This window comes from Balaenoptera physalus (assembly GCF_965194825.1).
Source record: "Balaenoptera physalus genome assembly, chromosome: 1".
NCBI classification, from domain to species: Eukaryota; Metazoa; Chordata; class Mammalia; order Artiodactyla; family Balaenopteridae; genus Balaenoptera; species Balaenoptera physalus.
The window spans coordinates 171,058,793-171,074,972 of NC_138882.1; the positions used below are offsets into that span (position 1 = coordinate 171,058,793).

Here is a 16,180-nt window from a genome sequence, read left to right on the forward strand (position 1 = left end):
GGCACTGGTACAGCCTGTCTGCAAGTGGCCTCCAGGATTGGCCAAGAGGAGCTGGCCAGGCACCAATGCCAGCTGCTCTGGTGCCTTGCCGAAGAATTGACTTCTAGTGACAGGAAATCCTGGGGATGGAGGGACGAGGTGAATGATACACACAGAAGCAGGTAGACAAACCCAAAATGGAGGACATCCTACAGGACAAATGATTTCTTCAACATGCTGTTCTCTGAGCTGGTTACCACTGGGGGCAACGGGCCGAATCCCACTGGAGCCCCTCTGAGGACCCACGAGGAGCAGGCCTTGGAGTTGTGCCTCTTAAGGCCAGAAGCTGAAGCGTTTATCCAGGACTCCCGTCCCTCATGGTGGAAGGTTGCTCTAGGGGCGTCAGCTTCCTACATTTCCAAACTATGCCTGCTGGAAGGCTGAGAGGCCTTCCCCAGCTAAAGAGAAGGCCGAGGCAGAAAAGCCCAGGGAAGCCACAGGGCGCATTTGAAGTGGGGGGTTGGGGTGCGGGCAAGGTGCACAGAACCAGCCCCCTAGCTGCCAGGAGTCACTGGGCCAGTGGGATGTGGGGAGGGGCACCACCGTGGTCTGTAAGCATCTTGGCAGATTCTCACGTGGGCTCAAAAATGAAGAGCCAATGGCTAATGTGGCTCTTCAGCCAAGGTGGCCCCTGGTGCCCACTTAAGTGGCCCCAGAGCATCTACTGGTGACGGTCCAGTGCCCATAAAGCCCCCTGGTAGCGGTGATGGAGAGGGCTTAGCAGTCTCTGGGCACTGACTCCCTTCCCTTCCTTGTGGTCCCACAGGTCCAGTTCCCTCATCCCAAGCCCCCCGACCTCTTCCAAGGTCATGCCTCATCTCGATCCTTTTCCCTCTCCCAGCCCGGTGACCCCATTTACTTCCCAGGTGGCACATGGTGTGGGTCTTCTCTGTTCTCTTTTCAATCTATAGTTAAGGCATAAACTCTCTCTCCTGCTTTCTTCAGGACCTTCCCTTTCGATTTTCAATAGCATTTTCTTCTCTCGGCAAAAGCAGCCTCTTGAAAATCAAAGGCTCTGCCTTTCAAAAGTGTGGTTTCTGATGTGAGCTTCAGCAGACTATCTGGGAAGTTAAAAAAACAATGACATCTGAACGTTGGCTGTTTCCCTCTCTTTATATTCCAGCTATAAAAGCACTAATTCTCCTGGAGGTAAAGTGGAACCTCTGATTGACATGAGGAAGTGGGGAAAATAAAAGCAAAATAGTTACTTCGAGATGTGCTTGTGTTGCCTTCCTCCATGTGTATGGCAGGTTTGTTTCCCAGTCTGTTACATGTCTTTTTTTTTTTTTTTTTTTTTTTTTTTTTAAATTTTTATTTATTTATTTATTATTTTTGGCTGTGTTGGGTCTTCGTTTCTGTGCAAGGGCTTTCTCTATTTGCGGCGAGTGGGGGCCACTCTTCATCGCGGTGCGCGGGCCTCTCACTGTCGCGGCCTCTCTTGTTGCGGAGCACAGGCTCCAGACGCGCAGGCTCAGTAGGTGTGGCGCACGGGTCTAGTTGCTCCGCGGCATGTGGGATCTTCCCAGACCAGGGCTCGAACCCGTGTCCCCTGCATTGGCAGGCAGATTCTCAACCACTGCACCACCAGGGAAGGCCTGTTACATGTCTTTTAACTTTGCTCCTATAGTCTCCTGTCTTTCAGAAGTGAAATGTTTCTATGTAGTCAAATCTATTCACCTGTCCCACTTTTCTTCTAACGGTTTATGAGGTTTTGTTTTTTACATTTAGTTCTTTAAATCAAAGGTACTTTGTATGTGTGTCTGGTGTGGGGTAGAGTTCAAATTTTATATTTTTCAAATTAGACAGTCATTTGTCCTCATGCCATTGATTAAACAGTCTATATTTCCCTTGTGGATTTGAAATGCTACACTTATGATAGATAGATAATATAATTTCTCTTGTTTTATAAGTATTTTTATTTCTGGATTGGCTGTTGTCCCTTAATTTTATTCATTAATTTTTTTTCTTGTGGGGAAAGGGAGAGATGGTGAGTCATTGTTTAATAGGTACAGAGTTTCAGTTTGGGGTGATAAAATAGTTCTGGAGATGGATGGTGGTGATGGTCGCATAACAATGTGACTGTACTTAACGCCACTGAACTATATACTTTAAAATGATTAAAATGGTAAATTTTATGTTATGTGTATTTTACCACAATAAAAAATTCTAAAATTGAATCTTTTCTTCTAGTTTAACTTGAGAATCAGCTTGTCAAATTCCATAAAAAAATACCTTCCAGGGCTTCCCTGGTGGTGCAGTGGTTAAGAATCCGCCTGCCAATGCAGGGGGTACGGGTTCGAGCCCTGGACCGGGAAGATCCCACATGCTGCGGATCAACTAAGCCCGTGCACCACAACTACTGAGCCTGTGCTCTAGAGCCTGCGAGCCACAACTACTGTAGCCCGCGCGCCTAGAGCCCGTGCTCTGCAACAAGAGACGCCACCGCAACAAAGACTAGCCCCCGCTCGCTGCAACTAGAGAAAGCCTACATGCAGCCAAAAATAAAATAAATAAATAAATAAATTTATTTATTTATTTATTTAAAAAATACCTTCGGTATTTTGATTGAAATTACATGAAATTTATAGGTTACTTAGGGGAGAAGTGACATCTTTAATAATACCAAGTCTTTCTGTCCAGGAACATGGTGTGTCTCTCCATTTATTCAGACCTCCTTTTATGTCCTTCAGTAAAGTTTTATAACTTTACTCACATCAGCTTATTCCTAGATATATAGTGGCTTTAGTTGCCACTGTGACTGGAATCATGAGTGTAGCACAGGGCTGTCACTCAGGTCTGTCCCCAGCCCAGCCCCTGAGATGAATGACAGGGTCCAAAAGACACATGAGACAGGAAGAATTGCATGAGTCATTTCACCAAAAGCCTCTGCAATAGGCAGCAGGCGGATCCAAGAGAGCTGAGCCAAAGAGGTGGCAAGGGCAAGAGGAGGGACGACCCTCAGGATCAGAGAATCCTGAGTTTGTCATCAAAGGGGTCAGAGGGAGAAACGGAGATGCTGGAGGTCGGGACCGAAGCTCAACATTAATGCTGATGTAGTTAAAATGCCTCTTTCACTCTGCAGAGCAGATTGTGGCTTTGGAGCCAGGAGACCTGAGTTTGAACCCTGACTCTGTCACTCACTAGCTGTGAGGCCTCGGGCCAGTTGTTTAGCTTCTCAGAAGCTCAGTGTCCTCACGAGCAAAATAAGGGTGAATTCTAATTATATATTTAGTTGTTTAATTAATTGTCTGTCTCCCACTGGACTGTCACTCCACACGGGTGGGGTCCATATGGGTTTGTTTTTTTTTTTAATTTATTTTATTTATTATTTATTTATTTATTTATTTGGCTCTGTTGGGTCTTCGTTTCTGTGCGAGGGCTTTCTCTAGTTGCGGCGAGCGGGGGCCACTCTTCATCGCGGTGCGCGGGCCTCTCACTGTCGCGGCCTCTCTTGTTGCGCGGAGCACAGGCTCCAGACGCGCAGGCTCAGTAGTTGTGGCTCACGGGCCGAGTTGCTCCGCGGCATGTGGGATCTTCCCAGACTAGGGCTCGAACCCGTGTCCCCTGCATTGGCAGGCAGATTCTCAACCACTGTGCCACCAGGGAAGCCCTCCATGTGGGTTTAATTCATCAATGTGCAGGGCTGCTGCTAGCCCATACGGTGCTTTCCAGGGAGTTCAAAAAAGGCATCCTTCTGAACAGACACAGCTCTGTGAGCCCCCAACTTGGTGACTGGTTCATGCGCTGCATCTCAGCCCCCCACTTGTCCCATACTGGGTGCCCTTGTGCAGTGAGTGACCTACCCTGTGTGTATAGTTAGTGCTTAGCCTGGGCCTGGCACATGGGAGGCACTGAAGAAATTTATTGAATAAGTTGATGATTCGATGTGGGGTTTAGCCAGAAGGAGATGAGGAAGCTCCTGAGGGGTTCTCATCTGTGCTCAAAAAGAAGTTCTGTACAGGAGTTCCCTGGTGGTCTAGTGGTCAGGATTCAGCGCTTTCACTGCCATGGCCTGGGTTCAATCCCTGGTCAGGAAACTGAGATCCCACGAGCTGTGCAGTGCAGCCAAAAAAAAAAAAAAAAAAAGTTCTCTACTTTCAGGTGCCAAATAACATGGAATTGTTAAGTGCTTTACTTCCTCTATTTCTGCAGGGGCTTGGGATGGCGTCTCCTGGCACCCAGACTGGGACCCCTACAGGAATGGACCAATCTGATGACCTGGTGAGGTGGACAGCCCAGGGTTTCTTTGCATGAGGCCTAGGAAGCCTCCAAGAAACAGCCTCCCTCAAGGAGGAGGGAGCCTCACTTGGTAACAAAGCCTTGAGCAATCCAGGGAAGTAAAGATGAAGAGTAACCGGGGAAGCTCTCTGAGGAGGGGAATGAAGTGGTGACCTGAAGGATGAGGAGGAGCCAGGCACATGAAGAGCAGAGAAGAGCATTCTAGGCAAGATGACAGCATGTGCAAAAGTCCTGAGGCTGGAGAGATGTTGCTTGGCCCCTTTGGGGAGTTGAATATTGGCCAGAGTAGCTGGCCTTCCATCCATCTTTTTATAGAATCTTCACTGATTAGGTGCCCTTTGGGATTTCCTGCAACCATCCTCCTCTTCGTGAACTTGGTGAAGATCAAATGACTGAGTCACACCCTCACTACACCACCATCTCCCCAGTATGTATTCCTTCTCTGAGTACAGCCAGCCTAGGAGTTGAGAGAGTCAGCCCATCAAGATAGGTAAGACCCCAGCTCCACTGTGTATCAGCTGTGGACTTTGTCAACCCCTCCTTCTCCCTCTGTAAAATGCGGATAAGATTACTGACCTGACTGAGTTGTTGGGAAAATTCTCAATAATAAAGGCAAGAACAAAGGAAAGATAATTTAAAATGCCAGGAAAAACATAAAGATGCAGAAGTAAGGAAATATACAAGCACACTCCTTGACTCAGCAATGAACAATATTTAGATGTTCACAGTAATCCTTAAGTTTTTACTTTTTTTCTTCTTTCTGTGCTGGCTGGAACTTTCAATACAACATAGAACAAAAACAGTAATAGTGGGCAATGTTGCCTTGTTCCTGACTTTCAAAAGAATGGTTAGAATGTGCACCATCCGAGATGAATGCTAGCTTAAGAAAATGTGGGAATGGTGAAATCTGAGTCCTCACAGAACCTCTGATCCTTTTCTTCTTGCAACTAAACAATGGTTTTCATGCTTCAACCATTCCAGGACTCCACATTAACTATGGGGTAAAGTTTAAGCATTAAAAAAAAAAAAAACAACCCAGCATTCAAGGCCTCTTACCCTTTCCCAATCCTATGTCTTCAGGGTTCACCCACTCTTCTCATTCCAAATGTCCGAACATTATAGAACACACCCTTGATGGTATCTTGAATTATATTTTATAATATTTGTTCTGTGCCTTTATGCCTGCCTGCCTTTGCATAATGCTCTTCCTTTTGCCTGGGATACCCTTCCTTTCATGTACTCCCACTCATTTTTCAAAGGCCAGCTCACCTCTCCAAGGATGCTTTCCTCCTACCCTCTCTAGCATTTGGTATAAGACTCTTTTACAGTCTGGGGCACAGGCCCCAACACATACAAGGGTCTGTAAGTGTCTGTTGAACAAACACATAAATGAACCCTAAGACTCCAGGTCACCAAAAGGAAAAAAAAGTCCCATTCTTCCAACAAATCTAGGCCTTAGCCTCCAAACTCCCACATGTGTTCAAAAATGTTGTCTTCTGCCTTTATAGTGGATCAACAGTTTGGCTGAAAATAAAATTCTTGAGTCACACTTTCTCTCCTTGGCTGACATTGTAGGTGGTGCTCTATTGAATTCTAATGCTGGATGCTGTCACGAAGAAGTCAGAGGCCAGCCTGGTGTCCCCGCCTTGTAAGTGACTTGTTCCCTTTCATGGAGTTGCCCAAAAGATTCTTTCTGAACTTTGAAATCTCATCACTTTATTAGAATATATTTGGTGAGGATCATTTCGAGTCAGTTTTCCTGGGTCTCATTCACTTTTTAATGTCTCTTTTTTTTTTTTCCTAAAACATTTTCTTGAATTATACCTTGTAATCATTGTTTGATGCCATTATTTTGGTTTACTTCTTCTGTTAGGTACATACGGTTTCTCTTTGTCATTTTCTTTCATCAGTTAAATTAAAAAAAAAAACAACTTTTCAGTTCATTTTTCTCACTCTCCTTATTTCTCTCCCCTCTGTCCATTATTGTGTTTCAGCAAAGTCTGTTTCTTTTGTGCTGCTTTCACCTTGGCTTTCATTTCTGTGACATTGTAATTTCCCTGAACCCTGACAGCTTGTTTTATTTCCTTTTGTCAACTTGCTGTTATTTCCATGGGCTCTTAGATTTCTCCTCTGTACTCTTGTTTTGTAGAAATAAATGCTTCATTGAGGATTTTTGTTTTGGTTTGTTTTTATTCTGGTGAATGTTCTTCGGTTTTTGTTTATTTGGTTCTTCATTTGATGCCTTTGCTTGTTCTTGTCCTCTTGTTTTTGTTTCTTGTATTTGTGTACCGCACTTGAGATGGTTCATTGTTGATTACTAATATTTGAGAGGTGTAAGTTTTCCCTGGACCAGCTGTTTGCAAGAGGTTTATGCTGGGGAGGGGCCAGAGCTGTTTCAGGATAGCAGGAGTTATTCTTATGACTCAGGAGTGTATATGAGTTCTTTGAGCCTTTACCTGGTTGCTAATCATGATAGGCCTTTTCGCCATTTAGAGTCCCTCCCCTCCCCCAAACCTCATTTGTCTGTGTGGTTCTTTTTTTTTTTTTTTTTTTAACGTCTTTATTGGAGTATAATTGCTTTACAACGGTGTGTTAGTTCCTGCTTTATAACAAAGTGCATCAGTTATACATATACATATGTTCCCATATCTCTTCCCTCTTGCATCTCCCTCTCTCCCACCCTCCCTATCCCACCCCTCTAGGTGGTCACAAAGCACAGAGCTGATCTCCCTGTGCTATGCGGTTGCTTCCCACTAGCTATCTATTTTACGTTTGGTAGTGTATATATGTGTGATTCTTAATTCAGCCTCAACTCCTCTGTTTCATGAAACCCAAGCAGGTCCAGGGAAGCTCCTGATGCGGGCCTCTACCCACCCCATCCATTCCATTTCCCTGGTGGCATGCCCCTCACCATCTCACGCTGAAAGATGAATTCTCTGCTTCCTCCTGAGCCCCTTTCCAACCTGCCCTGCTGTTATCTGCTTTTCCACCGAATTGTGATTCCATTGTCAGATTTCTCCTGGTTTCCTCAAAGATGGCCTTTGCATCTTTTCCCCCCTTTTTGTTGCTTTCTGGGCAGAGAAGTGGGGAAGGACCAACTTTATCATTTTCAAACAAGACGTTCCAACTGCATCATGAATACTTCCACTTCTCTCCTCTACGGTGGCTGCCCGTCGAGTCTATGAGTTCTGTGGGATCGGCCTCTGTTGACCTCTCTGGTCTTGTTTTCATTGCCCTCCACTCTGTCCACAGTGCACTCTTTCATTTTCTTGAAAGCCCAAGATCTTTCCTGCCTCGGGGCTTTTACTCATCCTTCTCCCCCTTCCTTCTGCTCTTTACCTGGCTGACTCCTACACATCCTCCAGATCTCAGCTGAAAAAGTCACCTCCCCAAGGAGCTCTCCCTGACTTCCCAGCTGGGGTTCCACAACCCTGTCAAATGCTCCAGTGCTCATCACCTTTCCTCCTGGTGCACAGTGAGGACACATCGTGATCTTTCCCCCCCATGCTGCTCTAATTCCATCCAAGCAGTGAAACTGGGCACATCAGTAGCCCACGAGGCTTTGTTCAGGGTGAAAGCACAATTTCCATTTGGCCTTTTGAAATCCTGACAGTAGTACTGGGATCCCCATTGCAGGGGTAGCCAGAGTTCCTGGGACTCTCTGGGATGGAAGGAGGGTCTTTGTGAAGAAAGGCCAGGCGCCTCCCCAGGAGTGTTTAATCCAATGAAGAGGGACAGAAGATTCAGCAGGGTTGTTTCCTGGTATTGTTAGGGCGTCGGCCAGTGGCGGGGTGGGGCACTGGTCCACAGAACTCTCCGGAGGGAACAGGGCTAAGCTGCCTTCCTGAGACAGCTTCGGTTGTTCTTTTAATTGTGTTTTGATTGCACAAAGGACCTTTAAACAGCACTAAAGGCAATGTTTAAAAAGAAAGAAAAGCCACTGGACCCCATCCATCTTACACATCTGATGTGCTGGAAAGAGGCCTGGGCTTGGAGTCCAACACACCAGGCTTGGCAGCCCTCTTTGCTGATTCCTGGCTGTACCGTCTCGGGCAGCCTGTTGACCCCCTCTCTCTGCCTTAGTTGCCTAACCTGTAAAGGGGAACAGTTTCTACCTCATGGGGATTTGGGGACAGTTGGGGTAGTAAGTGAGATCACGTATGTGGAAGCCGTTTGGCATAGTGTCTGGTGTATGGTGGATACTTAGCAAAGCTCCTTTTTTTTTCTTAAATCAAGGCAACTGTTTTCATTTTCTTGAAAATTTCAGAAAGCTTCTGCCAAGCCTTCATCAAGTCCAGATGAACATTTTGCACTTGTGATCATGCTTTAAGTTTAATTTTGCAGTCTGCTTGTACACTTACTGTATCCTAAGCACTTGTTTCAACATTTTCATGATTATTTCATAGTGGACGTGCCACTGAATCAATGTGTCATTATTTAGGTAGCCATTCTTCTGCTATTGGATATTATTCAGTGTTGTAAGTAATTCCGTATCGAATTCTGTATTCTATATTATTGTTGCTTTCATTGGTATCTCATTTGTATTTCTCCTACTGAAGGTTGAATATTCTTCCATGTTTACTTACTCCTTCTATTTCCTCACCTGACTTGCCTGCTCATGACCTTTGTCCGGACTTCTCTTAGCAATTCAGATATTTTTTATTGCTGTGTATGAAATCTTTACATAATATAGACATTAACCATTTGCCATTTTCCCCACTCCCTGGGGACAGTTTAATTTTAGTTGTTTTCTAATAGACAAACTTTAAGTGTTTCATCTGTCAGTCTTTGTGTTTGTGATTTCTTTGGTTGAGTTCATTGTTTAACCAACAAACACCATGTGTAAAAGAGGCACATGGAGAGGTGGGGGGAGGGAGTAAAGGACATCCCATCTCCTGATTTCCAGAAGGTCTCAAGTTGGGGATACAGACATGAACACAGTCACGATGTTGCCCCAGTAAGTGCCAGAACAGTAAGGGTTGCACCAGCACCAGCAGTGGACTGAGCTCTCTCTCTGCGCCAGGCCCCGTTCTAAGAATTTGCATACACTCTCTCATTTAAGCCACACAACAACTCTGTGACTTAAATACTGTTATTATCCCCACTTGATAGATGAGGAGAACGACCCTCAGAATGATTACAAGACTTTTCCAAGCTCCAACAGCTAGTAAGAGCTGAAGCCAGTATTTGAAATCAGCCAGTCAGACTGTAGAGCTTGCCTTCTTAACCACCAGACTAAACCAGCTCCCCAGGGCATCTCCAGAGAGGTGATGGTGGTGAGGACAGCAGTGGTAGGGATGGAGCTGTACATCAAGGAAGGCCTCCAGGAGGAGGTGTCGAAACTGAGAAATGAAAGATGAAGACAACTTCACCCTCAGGCAAGGGGCTGTGGAGGAACGGGCATGCCATAAAGAAGGAGCAGCTTTTCCAAAGGCATGAAGCTGTGACCCCCCTGAGAGACTGTAATTTGGCCGGTAACCTCAAAGTACAGGTGGTTCTTTCATTACCCACATTTTATTTATCTGTGTATTCATCACAGGCTCCATGTTAGGTGCTAGGGATACAGAGGTGAACAGGACATTCAAGATAGCTGCCCCATGGAGCTTTCGTTCAAGGTGGGGGAAACAGACAAGAAAGATGTACTGAACATTTGTCATTCATCACTGCTTAACAGTTTAAAAAATTCCTTTCTATATGTTGATGAGCCCTTATATCTTGAGTTTCTCCTTCCCGAAGCAGAAGTCAGCCCCCCTTGAAGGGTACCGACGTGTGACCTACTTTCCTCCAATCACACTCACCCCCTGAGACCAACCAGCCAGGAGATGGGCTATGTGTGGGAACAGCTACACGTGGGGCACACCTTTTGCTGGCCTGGGTGGTGGCCAAGGCAGTACTGGTTCTGGGGTCTGTGACAGCAGAAGCAGCTCCCCCATCAGTCCAAGTTCTGAGATGTGCTTCTTGGAGATGCTCCTGAGCTGCATCTAGAGCTCAGTTCTCCATCATCCAATGAGCCTAACATCCCTAAGTAAATTCTCTTTCTACTTAAATTGGCCAGAGTGGACTCCACTGTCTGCAAGCAAGAATATTGTGAATATGCCGACAAACAAATAAATATGCACACCGGGGAAACCAGGGGATTTGCCCAGGGTTCCCCAGTGGTGGAGCCGAGATCCGAACCCAGGAGAGTGAGAATCGAGAGCCAACATCTCCTCCTAGATGCCACTGGATCAGCGCCCCCTGCCTAGTGGGTTCAGTCCTACAGGGCTTGTTGGCCTCAGGTGACCAGCCAGTCTTCCATCTTTCATGTAGAAGAACACGATTTCCTCTCCCCTTGTCAGGGGCACCGTTTGCAGGTGGCTGGGAAGGAAGCCTTTGCATGTGGCGCCCTGGTCCCAGGCTCTTGATCTCTTGCAGCGACTGCTCTACTATCTTCCTGCCCTGAGGACTGCAAGGCGATGGGACTGTGTATTTTTGTTAATGTTACTGTCACGCAATTCTGTATCCATCTCATGGTCAGAAACAAGGGAGGGCTACAGCCTGACAGGGCCTGTCGCAGGAAGGGAAGAAGGGGAGAAACAACCCGGGTTGTGCGGCCTGGAGGTTGTGGGGCATCCGAGCCCCCCACGTTTGTGTCTTTGTGGAGAAGGAGGGCTCAATGCCCCTGGAAGCCAGCTGTTTGCCCTTGACCTCACTGTTAAGACTACTACTGCAGAAGGGAAAATGGGGACTCCTGCCCGCAATTCAGGATCTGCTTTAGCTAACTCAGCATCTTGTTCTGGGAGACAAGGCAACTCGCCCAGAGCACTGAACTGACAGCAAGGGAAGTCGATTGCACACAAGTGGTCTATCCAGTGGCAGGGCCTGCCTGTTAGCAGCAAAAGACATGAGGTGTTTTTCTGCTGGATGCATTTCTTTGCATTTTCCAAAGCTGGTGGATCAATAGCTACAGATAGCTCAAATGAATTTCTGTCTCAGCTCCTCACACCCTCAGGTGGGAAGATGCGCCATTAGATAACTCAGGTTCCCATCAGGTTCCACTGCTGTCAGCGACTGCTGGCCATGGCCTCTCTAGACCCTCATGACAGCCTTGTAAGGTCAGAACTACTGTGCTTATTTCAGAGATATGGAAACCGAGGCTCAGAGAGGGGAGTCATTACCCAAAGTCCTAGAGCTGGTCCTTGGCTTCAATGCCCCTGTGCATGTAAGCTGTTTGTTATTACCATTGTCAGTTTCCCGGGCTAGGAGTAATAATGAACCTCAGAGAGGGAGAGTTGCCACCCCAAGGTCACAGAGCCAGTGAATGTCAGCTCTGGAGTTAGAAGCCAGCTTGTGGGATTGCAGAACCCTCTGCTAGGAGAGCTCGTCAGCCTGGGCTGGTCCAACCTCCACATGCCTGCCCTGGGAATAATGAAGAAAGGCCAGAGGCACTGAGATTTGTGTTCCTCTGAGCAGCCCCCAGAGGGAAAAGCTGGCTCGTTCCCCATCCACCGTACCAAGGGCATCAATTCCCGGCTCCAGAAGGACCTACTCCCCAAGGCTGCAGTTCTATTTTTAGCCTTGAATCCATCAATAAACAGAGCCTGGCAGAGCAGGCAACTTCTGGCTGCCTGATATTAGTAAGAAGAGAGACAGGGACCATTTATTAAGTATTTTCTGTGTGCTGGGCATTATGCGACATGCTTCACATGGATTATCTACTGAAATCTTTACAACATTCCTGTGAAATGACTACTATTATCATCATCATTTTATGAGTAAGGAAAATGAGGTTTGAAGAGGTTAGAGAATTCGCTTGAGGTCACATGGCTGATAAGCTGCAGAGTCAGGGTCCAAATGCAGATTACACCCAGGTTTGTGGAACTCTAAGTCCATGCTCTTTCCAACCTGGGAGTCTCCAGATAAGAAAGCCTGGCAGAGGGAACAGCACAGGCAAAGGCAAGGAAGTGTGAAGTGCAAGGCCTCTTTGGGGAACAGTGAATAGTCTAGTGAGATTTGGGTTGAGAAGGAAGATGAGGCCAAGGCCTAGAGCAGGGCAAGATTCTGTAAGATCTTGAATCCCAGGGGGTTCTGGATTCTGGATTCTGGAAAGATTGTGAGTGGAAGTGTGATATTGTTATGTATGAGCTTTAGAAGTAGAGGATGGATTTGAGGGAGAGACTGGGACTATTCCCACTACTAATAGTGGTAATAGCTTCCGTTTATTGAGCACCTACTATGTGTGTTAGGAGTATTAGGGGCATCTCATAAGTTATCACCTAATATACTTTGGAGGGCTCATTCAATGGTAGCTGTTTGGAGGCTATTATTATTTCTCTTTTACAGATGAGAAAACTGAGGTATTGAGAGGTCAAGTAACTGCCCAGGGACACTGGGATTGGAATCCGAGTCTGGTTGATTGCAGAGACCTTGATGCTACCCTGACCAGATGGGAGGGCAAGTAATAAAAACAGTTTTAGGCAAAAGGACATTTATCTAAAGTCCAGGAATGAAGAAGATAAGGTAGGTTGCAAAGATCATAGAGAGGCAGAATTTTTATTTTGTTTTGTTCTTTAAATAAGTTTATTCACACACACTAAGGACAACAGTTACGTCACTACGGTTACAAAGTTTTCTGGGGCCGGAACTGGCAGACAGACTCAACCAGGGGAAAGGGCATTGTTTCTGCAGGGCAGTGGCTGGGGAGGGAGGAAAGGGCAGGGTCCAAAGTTCAGGTGTGTCCAGCAGCTTCGAGGTCCCCCATGGTCAGAGGTGCAGCCGGGGCTCAGGATGTGGAAGCCCAGGAGCAAGAGGCAGGGGTGAGTGAAGGGGGATGGGTCACTCCGAGTCTCAGCTGCATCTGATATCTGACATCAAAAGTCTCCGAGGAGATAGGAAATATACCCATGCCCTGACACACATACAATAATGGGGGTATGTCAAATGTCAAAGGGACATAGGAGCCAATTGAAAGAGCTCCCGGTGACCAAAGCGGGACCAGTTTGAGTGACAAAAGAAATAAAGTAGCATTGGATTACAACCCAAAGTGTACAATAAATATCCATGAGTCCTTACGGATACAAATAAATGATTGAATAAATGATGTAAATAAATGATTAAGAAGAGACAAATGTCCCATGTGGAATTCCAAATAATTGATGTAGACATTCCGCCCTCAGGTAGGCGGAGCATAACCCCCCACTGCTTAAGTGTGGGCTGCACACAGTGACCGCCTTCCTGAGTACAATGGTGGGGGGCAGGGGGGCACAGAGTAACTTTTTCAGTGGAGAAACCTGGCAAACGCAACCTCGGCCAGGTGATCAAGGTCGACAGTGCTAAGTAGTCATGTTGATAACGACGTGTGTCCATCAGCAGACTTCGGCAGGGTGCCAGCAGCTTTGCATAAAAACAGGCATGTCCACCTGCAGCGACCACAGCCCGGGGTTACTGCTGACTGCGTCTGTCCACGACCCTGTGGGATGGGAATCAGGAGCCCTGGAGCATCTGGCCATTGATCGCCTCAGCTGCTAGGAGCTCAGAGGCACGGGAAATCCAGTCCCTTCAACCATGGCCCAGGTCTTAGAGGGGGAGCCAGGTTCAAGCAGCATCTTGGCAGGGCTCTGTCAGAGGCCCAGCAGTGCCCAGCAACCTTGACTGGGATCCCTGGCTACAGAGTTCACAGTGTCCAGTGGCATGACCTTGAGTCAGAGGAGCAAAAGTGCCTAGAGGAGGTCCCTGGGGGTGGGGTCCAGGCAGCTGGCAGCCTCAGCAGAGTCCTGAGATACAGTGGTGTATCTCCACCTTCAGACGAGACCAAGCCTCAGGACGAGGAGCTGCATACTTGTGTTCTGGAGCCTCTTGCCTGGGGCCCAGAGGGTCTGCTTCTGGTTTTCCAGTTCATGAGTCAACAACCTGGAACATGTCCTTCAGCAAATCAGGGAACCTGGGAGGCGGAGCGATGTTGAGCCAGAGGCCCGTCCAGGCCGGGCTCGGTGGAGGGTACAGCACGGTGATCTATGAGCGAGCAGCCCCGCTGCCTTCTGCTGAAGATCTCTGGGGCTGGGGCGTGCAGTGCACAGCAGTACTGCTGCTGCTGGCTGGCAGGAGCTGGCCCGGAACTGGCCGTGCAGGGGGTGCCTCCGGGGAAGCTTAGTTCCCAATGACTTCTCCCTCCAGGGGCTCGCCTCCTGGCTGCTCAGTGTGGTCCAGATCAGTCCCTTCATTCCCTGGGTTCCACAGCTTGTGAAGCCAGGTGGAAGAAAGTGCACAAAGGCATCCATGGAAAATGAACTTCGTCCTCTCTGGCCCTCCCCAGCTGCTGGAGAAGCCAATTTACAAAAATCAGCTCATCTCAGGGAGTGAAGACTGAGCTTCCCCCTAGATGAATCCATAGTGGAATCCAGTGTGGTAGCCAGAGGGAAACAGCAGAGCCAAGGCCCAGCCTGTTGAGTAATTGACTGGAGGGAATCCTGCCAGATGAGAGCTGCCTGGTGCCCCAGGAAGGCCCCCAACCCCGGGAACTGCTGGGAAAAGCAGAGGGAGAGGTGGAATTGATAGACCTTATGGCTGATGAGAGGTAAGTCTGACTTCCAGGTTTCTGGCTGGGAGGACTCAGTGGATGGACCCCAGGACACTGGGAGGGGGATGTTGGAGGAGGACCAGGTGGGGCAGGAACCCAGCGTGGGCCACAGCGGCTGGCTAGAGGCTGGGAGTGGAGATGGCGCCTCTTGGGCAGGGAGGACAAAGCCCTTTGTGTCAGGACTCCACATCTACTCACTCGGCTGGTGCCCAGCCAGGAAGGCCCAGCCCCGGAGCCCTCAATCAGTGGCAACTTCCCTGCCATATGAGCAGCACCTCAGCCTCCTCCATCAGCACTCTGTCTCTCCCTGATTCTCAGGAGCCCCTTTGTTTCTTCGCATCTGGGCTCCAGGCCTCAGCTCTCCCCATCCCCTTCCCTTCCTCCGATGCATGGAATTTCCGGCCCTGCAGCCCACTCAGCCAAGTGTCACCTCCCAGCTTGCCAATCTAGACTGGGCCTCAGACACTTTGGGAGGGGGAAGGGAGGGAAAGAACCACCAAGTGTTGAGTAGCTACTGGTCTAGGTGCTCCTCACGTCACTCTGCCAGGTGCATTGCCGCCCTCTCACTAATGGCAGCCCTGGGATTTGAACCTACATCTGGCTGGCTCCAAAGTCAGTGCCCTTTGCGCAAGAGGAGAGAGCTGTACTGCCCACGTGCTCTAAATACTGAGGCAGCCCCTTGCTCCTACATCTCCATCATCCCCTCTTCCCTGCTTCCTTCTCACTTGGCTGTAAACTCAATGCTCCCTTTTCTGGAAATCCTCTCCCCTTGACCTTGCAATCCTCTCCTTCCTTTTGCTATCAAACCGCCAGCTTGGTTCCCTTCTGTCACCCCACCCCTTATCCCTCTGAGTTTTGATCAACTCAACCCTCACCTCTCACCCGCACACCCACCCCCGCCACTCCTGCTGGAGTCACCAATACCCCCCGGGCTTCATGATGGGCCCTTTCTTTCTTTTTTTTCTTTTCCCCATTATGGTTTATTACAGGATATTGACTATAGTTCCCTGTGCTATACAGTAGGGCCCTGTTGTTTATTTTATATATAGTAGTTTGTATCTGCTAATCCCAAACTCCTAATTTATCCCTCCCCCACCCCCTTTCCCCTTTGGTGACCATAAGTTTGTTTTCTATGTGTGTGGGAGTCTGTTTCTGTTTCGTAAATAAGTTCATTTGTGTCATACTTTCAATTCCACATACAAGTGATATGCTGGGCCTTTTCTTAGTCTTTATATTTCCAGGTTCTTCTGTAGCAATTGACACTCTCTTTTTTAAAAATTATTATTTATTTTGGGCTGCGCCGGGTCTTAGTTGCGGCATGCAGACTCTTAGTTGCAGCATGCATGT

General features: G+C 47.8%; 1 protein-coding gene and 1 long non-coding RNA gene across 10 annotated transcripts in view; both read left to right on the forward strand.

Moving 5' to 3' along the window:
* LOC309637446 overlaps window positions 1–2,216 on the forward strand; it is a 40,495-nt gene extending 38,279 nt beyond the window's left edge. For both annotated transcript variants that reach the window (XR_014250545.1, XR_014250546.1), the window contains exons 4-5: window positions 36–1,301; window positions 1,633–2,216. This is a non-coding gene — a long non-coding RNA (uncharacterized lncRNA). The remainder of the gene's footprint in view (window positions 1–35; window positions 1,302–1,632) is intronic.
* A 337-nt stretch (window positions 2,217–2,553) lies between these two features.
* SPOCD1 (SPOC domain containing 1) overlaps window positions 2,554–16,180 on the forward strand; it is a 51,941-nt gene continuing 38,314 nt past the window's right edge. For 7 of the 8 annotated variants that reach the window (XM_082411167.1, XM_082411166.1, XM_082411168.1 and 4 more), the window contains exon 1: window positions 2,554–14,830. The gene's annotated coding sequence lies outside the window, so the exon portion shown is untranslated. The remainder of the gene's footprint in view (window positions 14,831–16,180) is intronic. The other variant, XM_082411162.1, reaches the window with a different exon arrangement.